Source organism: Mus caroli, chromosome 19 (genome assembly GCF_900094665.2).
Source record: "Mus caroli chromosome 19, CAROLI_EIJ_v1.1, whole genome shotgun sequence".
NCBI lineage: Eukaryota > Metazoa > Chordata > Mammalia > Rodentia > Muridae > Mus > Mus caroli.
The window spans coordinates 29,211,354-29,223,517 of NC_034588.1; the positions used below are offsets into that span (position 1 = coordinate 29,211,354).

Genomic DNA, 12,164 nt, shown 5'->3' on the forward strand with positions numbered 1-12,164 from the left:
CTCACTTTGTAGACCAGGCTGGCCTCGAACTCAGAAATTCACCTGCCTCTGCCTCCCGAGTGCTGGGATTAAAGGCGTGCGCCACCACGCCCGGCTATGTTTGCAATTTTTAAAAATTAAACTATAATTATAATATTTCCCTCTTCCCTCAGCCCTTCCAACCCCTCCCATACATACACTCCTACTTCCTCTCAAACTCATGGCCTCTTTCCTTTAGTCATCAGCTATAAATACAACCTGGTGAGTCTGTTTACTATAGTTTGTATGCATAGGATTTCAGGGCACAGCACTTGGTGTTTAACCATTAGGGGTCCACTCCTGGGAAAGGTGAATTGTCCCTCTCCAGGCAGTCATTATTCCTTTGTAGCTCTTTCTGGTAGTGGGGGCCCAGGAGATCCACCTCCCTTTTCACATTAGCATGTCTATTGCTGTTACCTCTATTCAGGTCTTATTTAGGCAGCCATCCTGTTGAGGTATCATGAGTGAACCTTCCCTGTCTTTCCTAGGAGACACATTATTATCAGAATGGAGTGTTACTCGGAGATTACCCCCCTTCTTTGGCAGCCTTTCCTGACATCCGCCAGCAGAAGGGGGCTGTTGGTGCCGGGTCAGTACTGAGTTCCTTCTGTGTACTGGAGAAAATGACTCATTTCCAACTCATCTCCAAGGCCTCCCTCAGCACCACGTTACAGCCTCGGTGAGGGCAGTGTGGATAAGCCCATGCCTGCTTTAAAGCAGAAGTATCAGAACTTGTTATCTACAGAAGGTATCTGGGATGCCTCTAAATTACCACTCTTCCAATGATGCATTCTGCTTTTACAGCCATGGACCATGTGCAGAGGACATCTGTCTCCTTTGAGTTTAGTCCCCCTTGATGCAAGAGGCAAAGCACCTTATTTACTATTGCAAGAGATAGTTTAATAAATTAGGTGAAAGAATTAAAATTATGATCAAGAATGGCAATATGCCAGCTGTTCCAAATGATTAAAAGTAATGTCAGCAACTAGTGGACCACCCATTCATTCTGCCAGCACTGGGAGCAGGGAAGAGCTTTGAAGGATTGTGGTGGTTTGCATGAAAATGACCCCACAGACTCACAGGTATGGCACCTTTAGGTGGTGTGGCCTTGTTGGAGGAAGTGTGTCACTGGGGGTAGGCTTTGAGGTGTCACATGCTCAAGCCAGGCCCAGTGGCTCAATGTCTCTTCCTGCTGCCTGTGCATTCAGATGTAGAACTCTCAGTAACTCTCTCCTGCAACACCATGACTGCCTGCATGCAGCCATGTTTCCATCTATGATGATAATTGATTCAACATCTGAAATGTAAGCCAGCCCCAGTTAAATGTTTTCCTTTATAAGAATTGCCCAGGAGTGGAGGTTGATGTCACCATTGCAGATGCCTAAGTCAACTGTTTGAATAAATTGGCTTTATTGTTAAAAAGAAAAAAAAAAGAATTGCTGTGGTCAAGGTGTCTCTTCACAGCAATAGAAACCCTAAACGAAGACAGAAGTAGTGTAGATAACCAACTCGTGCTAGACTCTAAGTGGTCCATCAAGAGAAAACTTGATTCATGCAAAATATTTCTGAGTACCCTCTACTTGGCAAGCATGGTGCTGAGGAAAGGAAAACTGCATAGTTAAAATTCTAGCTCCCACAGAGCTCATGTGCTGGGTGGGATAAGAAGCAGCTGCAAAGAGAGGAGAGAGAAAGGAAGGAGGGAAGGAGAGAGAGAGACAGAGAGAGAGAGAGAGAGAGAGAGAGAGAGAGAGAGAGAGAGAGAGAGACCCTACTAAGACAAGGATGAAGTTTACATCTGGTTACAGCACAATAGGGGGACCAGCAGAACTAAGCAAGGAAGTCAGATGACCCACTGACCCACTTAACAAGGACTATCCAAATGTGTGAGTCCCTGTGAGGCTAGCACAAGCCTAGCATACCATAACTATGCTTCAAACACAATGCTAAAACCACAACAGATATGCAAAGCCTGGTTAAAACAAATACATTTCTTGTGAGTGTGTGTGTGTGTGTGTGTGTGTGTGTGTGTGTGTGTGGTGCTGAACACTGGACCCAGGCACTGCAGTTGCTCGACAAGCATCATAGCACTGAGTTATAATTATAGCCCAATAGATTCCATGTGGAATGTACACTCTAACCTAAAGCTAGATAGGTGGGGAAACTTACAGCAACAGGTTAAGATTGCTCTGGGTTCCTATTTCTTCCTCTCAGGGAGCTGGCTTCCTCTGAGAAGCTGGGGCTTCTCTCTGGGAAACAGTTTTCTGAGTCACTGAAAGCCTGTGCTTTGTGAGCACAAGAATCAGATTTTCCAACGACTCCTGAAAGACCTTGAGTTCAATGTACACTTTCTGCGTACCTTACTTCTTCATCAATAGAATGGGGGTGATAGTACTGTAGCTAGATGCCATACTATAGATGCAAAGACATAATTAATGCTCTCAAGTAAGGCCTATGGAAAACAAGTGTTCCCTAAGTGTTAAATTATCCTCAGTGTTAGCAAACAGAGCAAGTAATAGGATAAGGTCCATATAACAACAAAAATTAGTATCTGCAGGAGCTCAGAAATGATGCAGGCCACTTTACCAGGTCACTCAGAAATGGCTTGGGGTATACAGCTGCTTGTAGCAATAAAGGGGAAACTGTCTGTCTGACATCTGTACATATGTCTCAGAAGCAGCAGCAGCAGCAGCAATTAGAAGATGATGGGAGCAGGGGGCGGGGAGGGAGGTTAGAAAATATTACCAGTATCCACTCAGAAGGAAAACTGAATGATTTGCTCAAGATAACTCAGTTCATGGTCAAGCCTGGGGCTCAAAGCCAGGCAGCTTCAATCCATGTTCTCATCCACAATACTACACGGCTATTTCAATGCTAAGAGAAGTAGCTGAAGACAAGACACATGCCAAAGGAAGGCCCTAGAAGAGCAAACAAGATCACCCTCAGCTTACTGAAGACAAGAGGAGAGCAACACTCAGAGATCAGAGGGCCAAAGAGTTCAAGGACCAAATGTGCTAATGCTACAAACTCAAACTCCTTAGCATACATCCCCAAGAAATCCTGAAAGGATGGCACCGTAAACGTCATCAAGTTTTAGAACCTGCTGTTTGTATGAAGAGCACAGGGCCCACTAAGGTCTTTTTAAGACAAAACATACAATGATCATGCAGAAAGGCACCCTCAGAGGGAGGAGGACTCTACAGCACACAGCTCCCCGCTGAGCTCCGGTTTCCTTTCACTGAGCTACCTTTCTTAAAGCAGGGAACAGGAGAAGGAAAGCTCACTCAGGGAACTAGAAGTCTCTGAGGGCAAGAAAGAAAGGAGGAGGGGAGGGAGTGCATCAGGAAGGAAGGTGAAGTAGAAGAGCCCACAGAGAGGACAGAAAGAGAAATGAGGTCCTGGTCAGGCTTAGGTGGGGCAGACTCCACAGCAGCCCTGTGATCTCTGTATCTTATTCTCTTGAATATGTCCTATAGTCTACTTATAATTGGTAGGATCTCAGAAATTACAGAATGTGCATGTTATACTAGAGAGGACTATATCCATTCTACTACAGGATTCTCTCGAATGCTGGTTATGAAGAACAGGCAGGCTGCCATGATGTAAGCCACCAAATGAGAGCCCAAGAGGGCAACTTCTGCTGACAAGAAGAAACCAAGGTGCTTGGCCCAAGAGCACACAAAACCCAAATCCTTCCCCTAGCTGCACCTCAGATAAGACAGCAGCCACACTAACACCCTGACTTCAGCCTGATTAATTAACACTTAGCTAATTCAAGCCCAGATTCCTGCTCCACAGCAGCCGGGAGATCACTTGTAGGTAGGTTGATCTGCAAAGGCAGTGCTGGACTGATGACCACAGGGCTCTAGATGATCAATGCAGAAGGGAAGAGAAACAGGTTCATGATGCCTTCTCATGGCCTCTGGCAGAGGAGGAGGAGAGAGAGGAAGGCTCAGAGAGCCTCTCCTAGGCTGGCCATATCAAGGATAGAATTTGTCCCATTGACCAACAAAATCACCTTCTAACTGGTGATCAGGCTTCTTGGCTGGCCTTCAAAAGCTATTCAGCAGGACAAAGCTTGGGCCATCAAGGCCAGCACGAGAATTCTTACCAGTTTACAAGCTATTCTACAAACCTAGCCGTAACAGAATAACCAAGAACATGTTCTACACAATGCACTCACTGTACCTAAACACTGTTTAAAGCAGGTGTCTGGAGAGATGGGGCAAACTGAGACTTTCTCTTAGTGGCTTTAAGAACACAATTAAAATAAAGATACCAAGAGTTTTATGTCAATTTTCCTAATATGAACTCTCAAAACCAAACATTCATACACAGAGACATGGAGTTATACAGACATATAGTTGATATAAATATAGATATAAATATGATATAGATATAGCCATCCTTAAATCTCCACAATCTCATGTACCTACAACCCTCACAAAGGAGCTCAGGAAATTTTGACTCACGAGCAGCATGTGCTCAGCTGAAAATAAGTCACTAAGCAACCCCCTCTCATCTTCATGTCAACCGGCTACAAACAAAAGGCAGAAAGGTCATCCCATAGTCACACACTCTACAAAGGTAGAAAACCTAAGATGCTCACGCAGGTCCAGCCTTGCAGTTGACAGACATAGTGCACACGCCCAAAGACTAACTGATCTGCCCAAGGATATTTTGCAGTCCAGTTCTGACCTCCTGTTTCCTATGCCTCTTCATATTGAGTTCTCCCAAATGCTAGCTTAGACATGAAAACGTGACAGCAGTGATATTAAATTCTCAGTGTGAGAAGAAAAATAGGAGTTACCTTTTCAGGACACTAGGAAGCCCCTCCAGGTCTCTAAAAAGCCAAGCTTTGTGGTAAGAGGAAGGAAAAATACCACCACATAAAACACCCAGTGTGCCTAAAATAGGCTGCTTTTCTTTTGAATGACCTGATTCTCTTTCTTTACCCTATGTTAAGTGAGGGGAAAAAACCCCAAAGAGGGCTTCCACAGGAAACACGCCACAGGAAACATGCCACAGGAAACACGCCAGCAAAAGACTGCTTAGACCTTTAACGTATGCTGATTCCTAAAGTCGGATTCAGTCAACAAACATCTGCAGGCTATCTGGATCCAGAGCAACATGGCGTGGAACACGAGGAGCCTGGCAGGCTATCAGGAGACGGAGCTCGCTGACACTTTTGACAACCAACAACCAACAGAGGTAGCAGAAATATTTCCAGTATGTGTGTCAGAAGGCTAATAGGAATGCACACTAGGACTGTCTTCAGGCCTAGATACTTCTGTATTTATAAGTAAAGAGCAGCTTGCCTTTCTGTGTAATGATAGGGCTGGTAAGGCAGCTGGAGAAGCAATCCAAACACATGGGGTCATGCCAGTTTACAATGCTGTTATGGAACCTTCCCAACAGGACAATCGATGCAGCCTTTCAACTTTCTCCTTTTCCCTAGCGCTGTGAAGAAATAAACCAAAACTCCACAAGGGTTTCTCCTCCCCATGGAGGCAGCAGCCTTCTTCGGTAGCCACAGCTTTACCACCTCTTGGATTTCTCATTGTAATTCAAAAATGAAGTGTGTGAAGACGCCTGGAAGCCTCTGTGTATGCGGTTGCCCTTGCTCCTGTTGCATGGGGAACTTCCTGGCAGCCTGGGTCCTGAGCATTGCACCATGACACTTCACATTGTGCATGCCACCACACCACACAAACGCCAACAAGCGCCACCAAAAGGGTCTCAGCTCGGAGGTGAGAAGACCACGATCTATTGCAGTACTTTTACTGCAGTTCTCAGACCTTACAGAAACATAATCCTGCAACGATGGAGAACAAAGACTGCTAATGTTTAGCCAACATCCTTCCTTGGCATATAATTCAGAATTAGCACATCTTTGAAGTGTAGTTAGAGTGTTTAATTTTAAAAACTGCTGCTTAAGCTGTTACCTGTAAACCATTCTAAAACAAGCCACCTATTTTGCCTTGTGATTAGAGTGGAATTTCCAATTTCTGCAATGGCCCAAAACATACTACTGCCACTTTGTACTACACAGCTATGCAAAGTAGCATTCTTGGCACTGATGATTATAAAGTCAAAATATCAATCAACTGTGAAAAATATTGAAGATGTTTTCATCTTGTAGTATCCAATATTCAGCCAAGATTTAATTCTTTATGTGAAAATAAACAAGCACACTCATTTCAATTAGTATGCAAATAATGTTTTCATCTTTAATAAATGGTAAAGCTCTATGTATAGCAAAGGTCTGATCTAAAATAAATCTCTCTACACTACCAGGACAGGTCTAAGTTTATATATATACATACATACATACATACATACATACATACATACATATATATATATGTGTGTGTGTGTGTATAATATATATATATACATATATATATGTATTTATGTATATATATTATACAAACACATGCATGCATGCAGGCATGCACACACTCACACAGCTCATAAGAAAATGTAACAATCCCTGCTCAGACTACCTGTGAGGTGGTAAGACAAGATGCGGGAGCCCTCGCTTCCTCCACTTTTATGAACTGATCACATGGTCTCCTTCCTAGGGAAGGAACATGCAGGTGGGCTACATCTCCTATTCCACCACCTTCAATGAACTCCTGGGACGTTACCTAGCAGTGGGTTCATGATTTGTGTAAGGTGGCATGCGGAGTGTGAAGTGTCATGGCGCATGCTCAGGACCCAGGCTGCCAGGAAGTTCCCTACGCAACAGGAGCAAGGGCAGCTGCATGCACAGAGGCTTCCAGGCTTCTTCACACATTTCACTTTTGAATTACAATGAGAAATCCAACAAGCTATCTTAAGTCAGACAAAGCTTGTATTGTAATGTTCTAAGTGACAGCTCTGTCATAGAAAGAATAGTAACAAAAACCTACCCCTAGCTTGGCCACCTGGGAATAAAAATGCCTACAATGTCTACATCTATTATTGATCTCTACTGTTGTCCTCAAAATGCAGTATTTCTAGTTTTAAAAATGCATTCTAAAAGGCATTCATTCAGTATTATTGTTTTCTATAGATACTTGAATTCATGCAATTTGAACTTTATGCTTTCTTATGTATACAAAATTAAGCAAGAGTGTCTTTCTGTTATTGAAGCATTTTTTTTCAGAACAATAAAAAATTCTCACAAATCACCATCTTTGCACAATCAATTCAGAAGGAAAGTTGACTTTTTCACAGACACACATAAGTGAAAGAGCCCATCAGCTAGTGCTCTTGGCTGTACAGAACACAGCAAATGACACACACATTAACACCCAGCTGCTTCGATCCTCCCCAAAGCCTTCGGGCTGATGAGAACTGATGCCCATCTTCAGTGGAGCCTGGTGTTCTTCTGAGGGGCGTCGAGTGAGAACACCCTCCCCAGTGGTGAGGCACAACTTTAAGTACTTCCTCGACTGCAACCAAAGTGTGTGCTTTTCTCCTCTTGGCTCCTCTGAACCAAGAAACAAAAACCTTTCAAGTGTGAATGGTAACCACGATTTAAGTGAAAAGGGATTTAAAGAGAGAGAGAGAGAGAGAGAGAGAGAGAGAGAGAGAGAGAGAGAGAGAGAGAGAGAGAAAGGCTGACAGAAAGGCACTTATTAAGAGAGTCGGTCCCAATACTGACTGCTGTCACCTGCAGTAACTATGAGGAAAGGAGAGAAGAAAGAAAGGGCTAGACGACAGGGTGACAGAAAGATGCTCATTTGTGGATATGAGGAGGACACACTGATGAGACAGAAGAGCTGGAACAAGATCAAAACAGGAGTGATCCAAGGTTGAGGGTATGGCCTCTGCTAAGGCCAGGGGCAGAACAGCATCATCCGTGAGAACCAGATGGCAAGCATTTTTAGTTTTCTAGCATATGATATTTTCTACAAATGCCCGACTTTCACACATTACAGTGTAAGAATAGCTACAGAGTATATCCAAAATCAATGGACACAGTTGTGCTGCACTAAAATGAAATTAGCAAAAGCAAGTATTGGCCAGATTCAGTCAACAGGCTGTGGTTTGCTGACTCCCAACCTCTCTAAGGACACCTGTGGCTAACAGACAGAACAGACAGAAAGGATGCTGCTGCTACACAGGCTGCCCTGACAAGCCTGGCACATCCACAACATAGTCATTCAGTTGGCAACAAGTGCCTGGGGACTCATATTCCCCTAAGCTAGATTCCAAGGAGTTCGGCGGGGTTATGGAACAGAGTAGAGGAGAGGAGAAGGGTGAATAGTGTGGGATGGGGTAATAAGGATGTACTCATTCAGTGTTAGTGGATGAAAAGCCCTTTTCTGTAACACATGCTGTTTGTGACCCATGACACTGTTACCCTGTCTCATTATATATTTTACCTGCATGGTTATGGTCAAAAATCATCCCAATACTTCAAAGTAAATAAGAAAAGGAGATTGTCATGAGCGGAGTCAAACAAATGAGTTCTGATTTGTCTTCCACCGGTCCTGTGCCTTCAAGAATCTCCCATGTCCTAACTCCTTCTCTAGCTGCCAATCCCTTTTTCCAAGAAATGGATCTCAAACATCCCAGGTAAGGTGAAGGCACATGCCACACATCTCTGTGGCATGAACTTAGTTACTCTTCGTGCCCACGACATTCTCTGTGCAATGTCTGCTTCCTGGTTGTGAGGACAGAGCTACAGAAAGGTATCTTTGTTGAATGCCCAGGTCTCAAACAGACAAGCAGACAGAGATCCACTAGAAAGCTCTGCTGCTTACACTGCCTCTGCTTAGCCAGGACGTGGGTAGTTAAAACCAGCAGTTAGATCTTGCATAGCATTTGAGGCTTTGATGCCTGTAGCGTGGGCAATGTGATCTGGCCAGGGGAAGACAGAAATTGGTCCCAGATTCACACAGTAAAAGCAGGCCACGTGCTCTCTGGTTGGTTCCAGTAAAAATTACCTGGCCATTTTTCCCATGCTTTGTCATTTGAAAAAATATTTGATTTTTGTTAATGATAAAACATTTTTTAAGGTAAGATACAGATGATAAGGCTGAAAAACTGTTAAAAATGGCTATAAAACTTTTGAGTTAAGCCCCAACAGCAATAACCTAAAGCAGGAAACTCAATTAACCACGAGAAAAACCTCGCCTAGAAATGAAGCCCCAAAGTAGCAACAAAAATTTCAAAATAGCTTTAGAAAATGAAAGGTGTTGGAGGACAGTCAGTTAGAGTTATGTATGAAGCAAAAAAGGCATCACTTGAAACTAAAGAAGAAACAACACTTTTAAATAAATGAAAACAGAGAACTTGTGGTCAGCAGATAAACACTCCATGAAGTGTTATAACAGAGTGGCTGTAAAAATGAGGAGTCTGGAGGTAAGAAATGTGCACGTGAAAATGGAAGACCAGTTTCACTACTCTTACTGGAAAGGAAATACCTGACCATTTCACTGTATATCAAAAGCATGTCATTGTGCTGTGAAGTCTGACATACATGCATGAACATGCATGAACAACAGCCAAGGCATATAAGAGAGCAAGAGGAGCAGTGATGTGGAGGTGAGCTGGAGCAGCCCTCATTCCTGTCAGAAGGCTACAATGCATCATTACTGTGAGGCTGCTACAATGTAGAACCCCTTACCAAATGCTGTGTGCCAACTCCTTACCAAGTCCCACCTTGCATTAAGGAAGCGTTTTTAGGTATATAGCCCAGAGAAAGGAAAATGTATGTTTATAATGCTATGTGTGCAATTATGTTCATGGTATTCATAATAGTCCCAAAGTGAAGCCCACCCTAATTAATGTACACCAATAGCAAACAGATAAGCTCATTAAATGAAATATTACTCAAGACCAGAAAGGACCACGCTGGCAAACACAAACAACTGTGAATGTCAAAAGCATCGTTATGCGTTATGTACAGTTAAAGAAGACAGCACACACACACACACACACACACACACATATATATATATATATATATATATATATATATATATANATATATATATATATATATATATATATATATATATACACACACACACACACACACACACACTTGAATGAGGTTCTGGAAGAGCCAGTGCCCCAAATCTGTGCCCATTTGCATTAGCATGGGTCATGACAGAAAGGGCATATGAAGGGAATGGGCACTGATGCTATCTATGGGCATATGGAAACTCCAGGGTGAAAGGGATGTTTTTTCTTTTTGACTTTTGGTTTGGTTTATTGACATAATACCTTGCTACATAGCCCAGGTTGTCCTCAAACTTATAGTACTCCTTCCCGAGCCTCCCCCGAGAGCCAAAATTATCAGTGTTAGCCACCATGCCCAACAGAAACATCCTCTATCTCTAGAGCGATAGCAATTCATTAGTTTATTTCAAAGAGGAAGAGGAACCGTGAGCTTCCTATGAACATGGTCTGTGAATGTTTGCATTAAAATCTTCATAGAATCTGAATTAAAAACAATGTGTCTTTAATTTTATTTAACCTGCTAACGTGTGTGCGTGTGCATGTGCGTGTGCGTGTGTGTGTGTGTGTGTGTGTGTGTGTGTATGTGTGTCTGACATGAAGACTCTTACCTGAGTTTACTTTGGTGATCCTCTGCCCCTCCTTCCAAAGGCTAGAATTGCAGCCAGGTCTCCATTCATACCCAGAGTTTATCATCCACTGAGCCATCAACCCCCCTGTCCTACCATTAGCAACTTAAACAATTTTAACACTGTGTGAGGAAAGGTGTATGAAAGGAAAGAATAAGACAGACCCAGATGTTGTCGTACTTTCATTCAATGGTATTTTTACACTTCTGCTGTACTCCAGGTAAGACAATAGTCACTAGAGAAACGAACAAAAGATTATTCATTATAATTGAAATTCTCAGTCTAGTAAAAGACAAGAAAGGATTAATTGAGGTATATAAAAGGGGGGCTCTGGGGGTAACAGCACAGTGACAAAGTGTCCAGGCATTCTGATCAGCCCCCAACACGGGAAACAAAAAGTGCTAAATACATTTAGAGAAAATGCATGATTTTTTTCTCTCTCTCATAATCACACATGCAATATTAATATTATATTAATAGAAAAGTACAAATTCAGTTAAAACTTTTCAAGAACTGAGTAATTTTAAGAAAAACTTGTTTTAGTAACTATCTCTACCCAGCCTGTTTCTTAGCTCCAGTCAAAATAAGTCATGTTCCCTTTCTTTTCTTTTTTTGTTTTTGTTTTTTAAATGAGTGGTAGAAGTCGCATATAATTCCCCTGTGTAATACGGCGCTTTGATAAGCCTGTTCCTGCCCTGAGAATGACGTCATCAAACTAATCAGCATACGCATTAACCGTCATATTTCTCTTGTTGTGGTAAAAAGACTTCAAATCCATTTCCAGAAATCATCAGCAGTATTTCGTCAACTAGAGTCACTATGCTGTGTGATAGATAACACTTTGCTCAGCTACTTCTTAGTGATATCCGTGTCCAGAGCACAGAGAATTCAGTAACTGTGTACTGCCCGCTTTCTCAAGCCTGTCATATGTCACACCCCAAACCATAGCCCCAGCAGTGTCATGGGTGCCTGTGCACAAGGAACCCAGCTGCACCACATGCCTCAAAGGCAGAGAAGATGGCTGTGGCCCATTCTTAGGAATCTATCTCCTCATAGTCTCCCAGGCTGCTTCTGACCCTCCATTTCACACACAGCCATCATTTCACATCACCAACAACCTAAAGCATTACTAAAGGCAATGGCCAGTTCTCAGTTAAGAACTTGAGAGAACTTCTCATTGTCCTGAGGCTTCATTTTTTTTTCCACCCAAATGTCCTCAACCTCTGTGTAACTATATACCCTCAGAATACATAGCCTGAGTGATTCCCAAAGGCAGGCATAAATCCTAGGTGATGAAGGTGGGTCCACATAGGCCTGTCAACTGTAACAAGCATGCCAGCCCTGCAGGAAATGCTAATCAAAGTTCAGGACAAGCATGGATAAACCTCTAAGCATCCGCTCTATTCTGCTAGGAACTAAGGCTGATACACAAAGCACTCTGAGATGGAGGCAGGAGAGTTACAAGTGTGAACCTAGCTTTGACTATGCAATAGGAAGCTCTCAGGAGCAGAGGGGGAAGGTAACAAAACAATTTTTATTTATTTGAAATCCCACTATTTAAAA

General features: G+C 42.8%; 1 protein-coding gene across 12 annotated transcripts in view; it reads right to left on the reverse strand.

Annotated features, from left to right (window-relative positions):
• The window catches only part of Sgms1 (sphingomyelin synthase 1), a 264,312-nt gene that overhangs the window by 91,907 nt on the left and 160,241 nt on the right, over positions 1-12,164 (reverse strand). The gene's annotated exons all lie outside the window — the stretch shown is intronic.